General features: G+C 37.9%; 1 non-coding gene across 1 annotated transcript; it reads left to right on the top strand.

The window, feature by feature from the left end:
• Window positions 1-548: 548 nt before the first annotated feature.
• Window positions 549-701, top strand: LOC148036569 (5.8S ribosomal RNA). Its single transcript, XR_015691038.1, has one exon. It is a non-coding gene; the product is annotated as a 5.8S ribosomal RNA (ribosomal RNA).
• Window positions 702-11,225: the final 10,524 nt, after the last annotated feature.

The raw sequence follows: 11,225 nt of genomic DNA, 5'->3' as shown, positions 1-11,225 counted from the left end.
AATACATCATTCCAATTCATTCTCCTAAAAGTTATGTAAGAGAAATGATGATAACAATCAAAATGATAGGATATGTTGATTGTGTTTAATTGCACTTTGTCGACCAAGTTGAAATGTGGTACAAATAAAGCAATTGTTTCAGAACAGTTGCTATAACCCTAACTCTAGATCAATAATTGTTCGATGTCCACACATAAATGTTGCCCAAAGTACCTATCACCATCAAGAAAATCCATATCCCTTGCCCAATTTAATATTTACCATTAACAATCTTGGGGAAAATTTAAAAAAAGTAGTCTATTAAAAAAGAGACTTCACATTCGCTTCGGGGTCGTCTCGCGATTGTGCGGGTGGAGGAGGAAGGAGGGATGCCTTCGACCTCTCTCCCTTGCTCGGGGCGATCCCCCTCCGTCGTGCTCGTTCGGGCATGCCGCCGCCTTGATAAACCCTTTGCCCCTCCCCGCACGCGGGGGTGGCAGGAGGAACTTGATAAACCTTGTCTTGTCTGAGATTCCTCCCCTTGGGAGGATCGAAAAACAAAACGCAACGACTCTCAGCAACGGATATCTTGGCTCTTGCAACGATGAAGAATGCAGCGAAATGCGATATATAGTGTGAATTGCAGAATTCTGCGAATCATCGAGTCTTTGAACGCAACTTGCACCCGCGGCTCGTCCAAGGGCATGCCTGCTTGAGCATCCCTAACTCCCCCACACCCTCTCCCCTTCTTCGGGGGAGAGGGTGGAATTGGTCTTCCGCGCATCCGACGTGATGCCGCGGTTGGCTGAAATGTACCGGCAGCACCGTGCGGTGACGTTGCTCCGCAAGGGTGGTTCGTCTCCTCGTCGAGGGCGGGTGCCTCTTCCCAGGTGCACGTGTCGGATCGGGCTCTTCGGAGCCGGGGCTTGCCCTCGGCGACCTGAAACGCAACTCAGACCTCAAATCAGGCAAGGCTACTCGCTGAGTTTAAGCATATCACTAAGCGGAGGAAAAGAAACTAACCAGGTGTCCAGCTAAAGGCAAAGAATGCAACTCCTCCACAAATTTTCGTGTAAAAGAAGAGATAGAGGGAATGACAATCTTGCCATTTAACTAGATAAGGCTATTTTTAAGCTAATAATGCGAGTTAACTTCCATGAGACCTTGCTGTAATTTCTGAAAAATATGGTTGATCTCTTCATCCAAAAGATAAGCCTCCTGTAGTTCTTCAATCCAATCACTATATAGCTCAGTCATTGCTGAAACTTTGCAAGCCCACATACAAGAAAGAGAATTAGCCACTATATTGCCTTTACCCCTCGTATGAGTGATGTCAAAAGCATAATTTTGTAGTATAGCTACCCACCTACGTTGCTTAGGAGTAAGATAAGATCAAGTAAGGAAATACTTAAGGACCCTATGATCACTTTGAACTCTAAATCACTTGCCATACAAATAATGGTTCCACTTCTTTATTGCATGCAAGATAGGCAACATCTCTTGGTCATAAACATTCATGGTCATCTCTATGTTTGTAAGCTTATGGATTTCAAAGGCAATCACTCTCCAAGCTCCTACAACAAAACAGTCCCAATGCCTTGGCCACTAGCACCACACTGTATTGTAAACTCATTCGAAAAATCCGAGCATACTAGAATAGGAGCGGAAATAAGGGGTTTCTTTAACTGGTTGAAACTACTATCAGTAAGAGCATCCCAAAAGAAAGCTTTCTTCTTCATCCTATCAGTCAAAGGAGCTACAATAGTTGCATAATGCTTGATGAATCAATGATAAAATGAAGATAGACCAAGAAATCTTCTAAGAGAAGTAGTAGCAATAGGTATTGGCCAATCTTTAATACACTGCACCTTCTTGGGGTCAGCTTGTATCCCTTTTTCACTGACAATATGTCCCAAGTATTCCACTTCAATTTGCATGAAAGAGCATTTATTTTCCTTAGCAAAGAGTCTATGATGTCTCAATACATCAAAACCCTTCCTCATGTGTGATAGGTTGCCCTAAAGGGTCTTACTATAAATCAGAATGTCATCAAAGAAGACTAAGATAAACTGAAAGAGGAAATGCTACAAAATCTTGTTCATCAGACTCTCGAAGGTAGCTAGAGCATTTGTAAGCCCAAAGGGATCACTAGGAAATGATAGAGCCCTCGATAAATCCTAAAAGCAGTCTTGATCTCATCACCTCACGCATACAGATCTGATGATACCCTAACCTCAAATCAATCTTCGTAAAGAATCTAGCCCCCTTAAGCTCATCTAGTAAATCATCAATCATGGGTATTGGATACCTATTCTTCACTATGATCTTGTTAAGATACTGGAGATGCATAGGGTGAAGAACTAGGTTCAATGAATCCTATCTCAAGAAGCTCCTTGATTTTCTTGACTACTTCCTCTTGCTCACACTTGGATAATCTATAGGGTGGCTTATTGATTGGCTTTGAGTTGGGCTCCAAATCAATAGGATAATCTACTACTCTCTTGGGAGGCAATGAAGTAGGCACCTCAAACAAATCCCTATACTCCTCAAGAAGAGCTTTCAAGGCTGGATGACTTGCTGAATTTATGGACTAATCTTCAATCTCTTTATTCAAATGCAAAACAAATATCTGTGAACGCCTCTTGTACTCCCTTTTGAGTTGTTGAATGGTAATAAGCTAAAACTATGATCTACTAGGGATTTCCTATAAATGGATGAGCTATCCATAAAAGACAAACTCCATATACAACTATGAGAAATCCATAGTGATTTTGCCTAATGTCATATCAACCAATCACAACCGAGTACAAATATCTATAGGCCCCATTTCCAAGGTAACCAGGTTTGCTTTTGCTTCAAAATTTTCAGCCAGCTGTAAAGAAACCTGTGGACATATTTGTGTGCTAATTTTTTATTCACCATTGGCCACTTGAACTCTTATGGGCTGCTATAAGTCAGTGGAAAGACAATTCAGCTTGTCCATAATGGACTTATTCACAAAACTATGTGTACTGCCACTATCTATCAAAATGAACATAGCCTTCCCAGGAATGTTACCCTTCATACAGAGTGTATTAGGGCTCTTAGAACTTGTCCAAGAATCCATGGAAATGGAACAACTAGTGGTAGCAAGTGGCTCATGATAAATCCCACCTAGGTCAAAAGGAACACTCCCACCTGGATCAAAAGGAAAAGAGTCGGCTAGATCATAATAGTACTCTTGCCCAACTTCTTCCTCAAAATCCCACCTAGGTCAAAAGGAACACTCCCACCTGGATCAAAAGGAAAAGAGTCGGCCGGATCATAATAGTACTCTTGCCCAACTTCTTCCTCAAGATCATCATTTTTAGCATTAGGTGCTATTGCATTAGCCTCATCAATATCATATTCAGAATCCTCAAAGACTAACATACTATGAACCTTGGCTTTTGCATTTTTGTATACACACTTTGTGGCATGATCAAGTGTATACTTTTCCCCACACTTGAAGCATAAACCCTTTTCCTTTCTTTCTTTGTAGAGGTCCATAGGAATAGACTTGGGATTCTGAAATAGATTTAGGCTTGTTGTCCCCTTGTTTGAAGTCAAATCTAGGACTCTTTGTTGTCTTGGAATTACTTTGATGTCTTGAAGCATTGAACAGTGGATAAGTTGGCACCCTTAAACCTCCACTTGGCGCATGATTACTGCCATAAACATTACCAACTTGTTCATGTTTTAAAACAGTCCTTGACTATCCATAACAAGGATGAAATGAGGACTCCTTTCTATATTTCCTTCCATGGCACTCCGCAAGCTCAATAGCTTTGAAAAGAGAGGTAGGCCATGACATCAGTTGATAAGGATGGCTCTAAGCCATACATGTACTTGTGGAGCTTAGCCTCATCACTTATGCTCTCTACATATATGGTCAGATTGAGGAATTGATTGGTGTACTCTCTTACACTTAGGACTCTTTGCTCTAAACCATACCATCTCCATGCCAATTTCTCTTTTTCAAGAGGGGCGACAAAGACTTTAGCCATAAGTGACTTAAAATCTTCCCAATTCTCTACAAGTATGTTTTTCTTTTTAATATACCTCCACCGAGTATGCCCAAATCCCTCCAAATGCAAATAAGAAAAATGAGTCTTCATATCATTAGTTTTAGGAAATATGTCAAAGTAAGATTCCAATTTGGAGGTCCACTCCTCTAGATCAGATGGTGAAGATGATTGACCATTGAACTTGGCCAAAATGATCTTATCGTTCAGCTCTCTTTCATGGAAGGGTTGTTGTCCTAAAATAGACTGGTCATGAGCACTAGGCATTGAACCCCCAAAATGTGATGGAACTCTCCCAATAGGTGGTTGAGAACTAGTATGAAACCTTTCCATTGTTAGAGTACCTCTATGAAGTTGGGTATTCAACCCAAAAGCTTGGGAGTTGGCACCATTCAAACTGTTTAAATAGTCATCGTGTCTTTGTGAAGTCTCACCTACTTCATATTGGCTATTTGGGATACCCCTTCGTCCAATGATTCCATGACATTGACCATTTTGGTTAGGTGGCTGAAGTGGGACTGAGGGCTCACTATTTGAATAAGCTTTCTCCTTTGCTTCTTTAGATCCCATTTGCATTTGCATCCATTGGGAGAATTAAGTCATTATTTGAGCATTAGATTCTACTAACTTATCAATAGAATCCTTTGTTTGAGTAGTTTAATCCATTAATTTCTCAATAGAAGACTTTGTTTGATTAGTAGAAGACAAGACCATCTACTCCACTCTTGATAATAGGTCCTCATGACGTTGGGCATGTCTACTTTCATGAGCACACAAGGTATTACTAAGTGCATTGATTTCTCCATGCACTTGGGGCTCTTCAGGACTCTCTTGGGGTATATTCTCCAGCATAGAATCTTTGATTTACTGTGCATAATCATCTTGGGCCTTACTTTTGCCTTTATGCCCTACCATAATAGTGTAGTCTTGCAATACCTCCTATCAGAAAAATGGCAATTACTAGAGCTAGGAAGCTTCAATTTCAAAAAAAATTGATTCAAATTGAAGCCAAGGATGCCCTCTTTAAGATGAACTATAGCACACTATAATAGGTCTAGGACAGAAAATTATGCAATTCAATCTTTGAATTTGAACTATCCAAGCCTACACCCTGTTTCAACCAGTGAATGCCCTGTTTCCACCTGTAAGGTAAAATAGTAGTTCCAAATGTCTACCAAACCTTGTAGGCAATTGAGTAGGACTTGTGGGCACCTTGTAGTACATCTTAGTATGAAGTTTGTACCTGTAAGGGCTTGTAAATAGCCTGTAGTGTCCTATAAAGTTCTTGTTTTACCTTGTTTTGCTCTTGAAGGTACTTGAGCCTTTGAGAACACTTCAATCTTCAATTCTCCACTCACTGTACATGTTTGAGGGATAAAACGGTAGCACAGGCTCCCTACACGGGTTGTGAATCACCGGGAGGTGGGCAAAGTTCCCTCTGGGTCAGTTGGTTGCACCCCCTTCAAAATCTTTGATAGTGAGGGAGGGTCACCTCTCTTTTGTCCCACTACCTCCCCTAACATCCACCTTTTTCCTTGGTGGGTATACCAACATAGTAGTAGCATGCTATTCTAATCAATCAACATGAAATGTATGTTTGAAATATTCATTCAGCCCTTTCATGAAATGCAATTGGATGGAAATTTTGAAAGATTGGATAGGAAGAGGGTCTTACCAATGCAATTCAGTGACTCACTGATTGCTAGCACTTACCCTTTTTACTTTATTTCAAGCTTGGATAAAAGAATTCAGCAAATCAAGTCAAGGTTATGCATCAAACTTTGTAAATGATATCTATGATGAAATATGATTGAATCAATGTTGAAATTCAATGAAATGGGCTCTAATTAATAGGAAGAGCACTAATCTCTGATCTATTGATCAATTCAGAGAAGTAATTGATCAATAATCTCTCATCAACAAGTGAAAAATCATAAGCAAGTGGATTATTGAGAGATTTCAGAGATTAAGCAAGAAAGATACATTGATTAAGCATGAAGAAGATAGTTAATGTTAGCTCCAATCCAAATAATGGAAGAATCCTCCATAATCCACCATGAATCCATCATAAGGCTTGAAATATCAATAAAATTAGTCCATAAGCTCCAATATGATCAAATCCATGAAGAATCAATGCCTTAAGCTTGCTTGAATACTTGAATACCAAAGATTTAAGCCTCTTGAAGGAAAGCCCCAAAATAAACCTTCAATATGAGCTCTAAGATCCTCAATGAGCTAAAATCCTTGCGATGTCTTCAATCTTGGAGTCCATTCAGCTTTAAAATGATACTAGAGAAGCCTTGGAGGTCAAGAAGATCTAGAGATTGAATAAATTTGAGCTTCCAGGTCTGTGATTATGGCTACCATACTGTGTTTTAGGGTTTTCAACAAACAAGATGAAGATCAGAGCTTCAATCTTGTTGAAAGTTGCTGAAGGTATGCCTTACTGAATACTTCAATGTTATGCAACCAGACTGTAGAAGATATACAACAGAGGAAGAAGAAGATTAGAGTAGGAAATTTAGCACAATTTTGCGGTGCATTTTTCGGGTAGTTTGCTACTCCCTTATAACTGCATAAGATGCCTAACCATGATACTCAATCTGTAGTCCAAGACTTGAGGAATCATTGCCCCATGGTTTACCTCAGAGAAATGGTCAGTAGAGATGAAACTTGAAAGATTTCTTGGCAGCCATCATTGAAGCTTTAGCCAAAAGCTTGGAAGAGAGAGAAAGAGAAGCTCCACTTGAAAAGTAACCACAGTTTAACTCCTAGTGAAGCCTAGTTAACTCCCATTTAATTATTTACCTCCAAATTTCATGAAAATTTGATGATGACCTGCTATTTTAGCCTTCCACCGCCATATCTAACCTTGAAGATCTCACCTTGAAATCTCCAGATATAGTCTCCTGCTAATTGTAGATGGTTTGCAAACCTCTGCTAGTCACTGTCTTTGTCAAGTACCTGTAGTACTTGTTTGAAATTGGTTTTTAGGAAGAAAATTAGGCTGAAATAGAAGGAAAAATGAATCAAAGATCGATGCTTTGATACCACTTGCAAGAAGTGAACTGGAGAGAGAGAAAAAGGAGAGAGAAGACTACAAAAGAGTTAGAAGGAGTGCAGAAGAGAGAGAAATAGAGTGACAAGGAGAGATAAATACTAGAAATGGAGAGAGAAAGACAGGAAAGAGAAAGAAGCCATTGAAGCTCAGAGCAAGGTGAAGAGAAGAAGGACATTAATGTATTAATGTGTCAAAAAGATGAGAAAAATTACACGTCCTCTCCTTTTATATCAATGTTAGTGTGACATGGCATCAATATTATTTACACACTAAATCCTTATTCTTCCAACTTCTTACACTTACCCCTATGCCACTTTTTTATGTCTTTCACATATGAATTTCAAATAACCAAAAAATATTTAATATTTAAAATATATTATTATTATTATTATTTATTAATAAAATCATATGATAAAGTGTATGACCCACTCTAGACTTTCCTAGCCCTTTTATCCCAGTGTGAACACATTGTAGCACAACAAATAAATAACTACTTGTTCTTGTTTCAATTATTGAAGTGTTTAATTTAACTAGAAAATTTTATTTTATTTTTTATGAGCTTATTAAAATATAATGAAATCATAAAAAAGCAAAATTATACTTTAAAAATCTAGCTTTTTCATTTTAAAAAATAGTAAGTAGATTCTTTAAAAATAAAGAAAAATTAAAAAAGGTTTTCTTCAATCTCTTAAATACTAAGAAAATATAAAATTTACCTATTGTATATTTTTTAAAATTCTATACATTTTAAAAGATTTTTTAATTCCTAATTTAATGTGTCTTTCTTATTTTTTCATTTTCAAGCATTTCAAACAAGATCTAAAGATCATATCAAATATAAGTGATGCACAATTAGGTTTCAATGCATAAATTAAAAATATCAAACATAGTAAATTGAGAGTTTTCCATATTCTTAATTAATTATAAAATGACGTACTTACTTGCTAATTTTGGGATTTGTAGTTGCATCTTTGAAGATACGTCTCCATAGTCCAACAATGGAAATTGGTCTACCAACTTGGTCCCTCAACACTTCCTCCCCTTATTACCCGCTGTGAGTCTCTCACTTTGCTTGAACCGTTTGAATTCCCCAGGTATGAATCAATCTTTGTGGTTCTTTAAATTGAATCTTTAAGCTGAAGGTTTGAAAGAAGAAAAGAAACATTATGTTCTTCTCTAATCTATTGTATCCACAATTGGCACCATGAATGTGTGACTTGAGGCTACACTTGGACGAGGGACTGAGAGAGAAATGATGGCGATTGAAATGAGGGTGAAGGAAATGATTAAGAGGTTGATAACAATGATAATCATGAAGACAATGGTGATGAATCGTGATGATGAGGCCAATGATGATGGCGAGGGTGAGGATTATGATGATGCAATGTTGATCTTTTCTCTCCCTCCCCTAAACATTCACATGCCCTCTATCTCTCCCTTCTCTATCATCCCAAAAAACATGGCTAATGGCCCCCCTCATCCAACAATATCTTTTTTTCCTCCTTTTATTTCATTTCCTTTTCTTTAAAACCTTTAACCTTCAAATTTTACGATTCTCCCCCCTTCCTTATCATACACTATCCCCTCGATGTCTCATTTATACAGATACTACAAATGGACTATGAACAAAGGTAATTTGTGAAGATAGTCTATTATTACAACCTGTGTAATTGTCTTAGACCCTTAAAAAATAGTCTAATTGCAACTCATCATTTAAGGGAACCTTATTGTCCTTTGTATAGGCATGAAACTTAGGGATCTTTACTATGGCCAGCTAACTCGTAAGTGCAACCTCCCCTCTTGAGAGAGTCCCCCAATAAAAAATTCCACAATTGTTATTTGGCCTGTGATTTTGGCTTTATTCCTTCCTTTCCCAACTCTAAATTTGGCAACATTATATTCATATTTCCCACCTTCTTTCCTTGCTAGATTGTAGAGATGCATCCTTCGAAGGCAACAAGTACAACTGTATCTGCATGGAATCAATTTGAAATTATGGTAATCATGTGTTGTGTTTATACAAATTTGTTGAAAATTCTTGTAATGTTCGGCACATTTTTATGCATTGTCAAGAAGACGAAGTATAAGACCATACAAATCAAATGAAAGAAGACTAAGATACATGACTTGCAATCATCGCAATATGGCTTTCCCCTAAGATTTTGTGTTTTTTGAGTTTTGTGTTTTTAATGTTTTTATTTGATTTGTTTTTGCATTTTCCTTCTATGTTTTCTTTTGTGAGTTCAATACACCTCAAAGCTAGTCTTGGATTCTTACTTTCTTGGGCTTAAGAGGAAGATGCAGAGTGTTGAGAGATAAAGCGAGAGATTTTCATCAAAGTGAGTTGCAACTTGTAGAAGAATAGAAGTTCATGTCCAATGTCCTAGTTATTGTGCATTTAGCTCAACTTGTTTTTTCCTTCCACAACTCCTTATCTTAACCTGACGATGGACATTTCAAAGTATGCAAGATGCAAACATAGTCAATCGATCCCCCTGGCCAATCAGGAATCAAAATGTTGAGGCAAACACACAACAATCAAAATGAGAACTCAACGATTGCACTATCCCATGTCTCATCAATGGAATCAAAATGTTGAGGCAAACATACAATAATCAGGACATTGGATGGACTTCTATTCTTTCAAAAGCTATAACTCACTTTGGCAACAACCTCTCACCTTGTCTCTCAACACTCCACTCTAACTAACCACATATCATTCTCTTTATACCAAAAAATCAAGAATACAATACTAGCTTTAAGATGTAGTGAACTCACCTATCTTACCTTCTTGCATTGTAGTCCAAAAGCTTAAAGGATGGAAGATGGTTCCATGATCCAAGCAACACAATCCAATCACATCGCTACTTTGCATCCACTATCAAACACGCCAAAAAGCTGAGAAGTTAATAGAGAAGAAGAAGAGAAAGAAGGTAATGTAGAGCTTCACCTTCCCTCACACCCTTGCTTAACACACATGTCACTCACTCTCAAAAATAGAAGCGAGATGATAGAATGAAAGCAAATAATAGAAAGCTTCAATAGTTGCACTAACAAAGCTTTCGTAGCATGAATGCACCAAAAAGGGTAAATACAATTGAGACTTCCCATCTTGTATAGACCAAAATTAGGGTTAAGATTGGGTCGCTTCTCTTAGGTGGTTCCCCACTTTAGCGTTAGGATTTGCGTCCCTTTTGTGTTCAGGGTTTCCACCACTATGAATTAGAGTTTACACCCTTCTTTGGGCGTTCTATCTATTTTTTGGGCTCTAGGTCAGTCCTTCCTTGATTAGAGTTTACACCCTTTCTTTAGGCATTCTATCTACTTTTTGGGCTCTAGTTCAGTCCTTCCTTGAAGGGTGCTTGATCCTTAAACTAAATAGACCTAGTCTACACCAATACAGTCACAAACAGATGTGTGCAACCCATGCAGTAGTTGCAGGTGCAAGAAATACAATGCAAGTGATAATATAATGTGCACGGGCTTGGTGAGCCTATCTCTCACACAATAATACTTCCATGATAATATGATGTCCAAGAAGTACATAAAATAACAAAGTACCACAAAATAATAAAAGTCCTCAAACAATAGTAATCCACCAAAAAATAGTATGCCTTGACCTACCAAGAATGTCATTGACTTTAGCTTTTTCCAAATACTATTAACATGAGCTTCCCTAATATTCAAGCTCCTTTATAAAAGGCAATTATAGAGTAGCAAGTATATGCATCCAATCTTACTCATCTTTGAGGCATGTAATGTAGTTTGTGAGAGGCTATTGAGCAAGAGGACAATTGGCATCGCCTTACAAAATGCTAGAGATTGCATCCAGGTCAACTAGGAATGTTTTTAATGTCTTCATTTCTATTCGTACTATATCTTTCCTATTTTTGAGAAAGACTAGACCATTTTCCTAGACCTCAATGAGTTATTTGTTATGCATCCAAGGATGTCCAAGCAACAAGTCATTATCAACCCCTTTCATGACAATGAATTCTTCACATACTCGCAGATGCAACAAATTAAGTGATATAGTTGATCAAAAGTTGCACTTTCTTAGGACCTTTTTAAACAACATTCACTTGTCAATATTAGTTGGTGTCATCCTTTGAGACACCATCCTTGCCCATAATAACTCTTTC

Source organism: Lygodium microphyllum, chromosome 5 (genome assembly GCF_053477565.2).
Source record: "Lygodium microphyllum isolate KBCC chromosome 5, Lygodium_microphyllum_v1.1.10, whole genome shotgun sequence".
NCBI lineage: Eukaryota > Viridiplantae > Streptophyta > Polypodiopsida > Schizaeales > Lygodiaceae > Lygodium > Lygodium microphyllum.
This window is presented reverse-complemented; position numbering and strand designations above follow the sequence as displayed.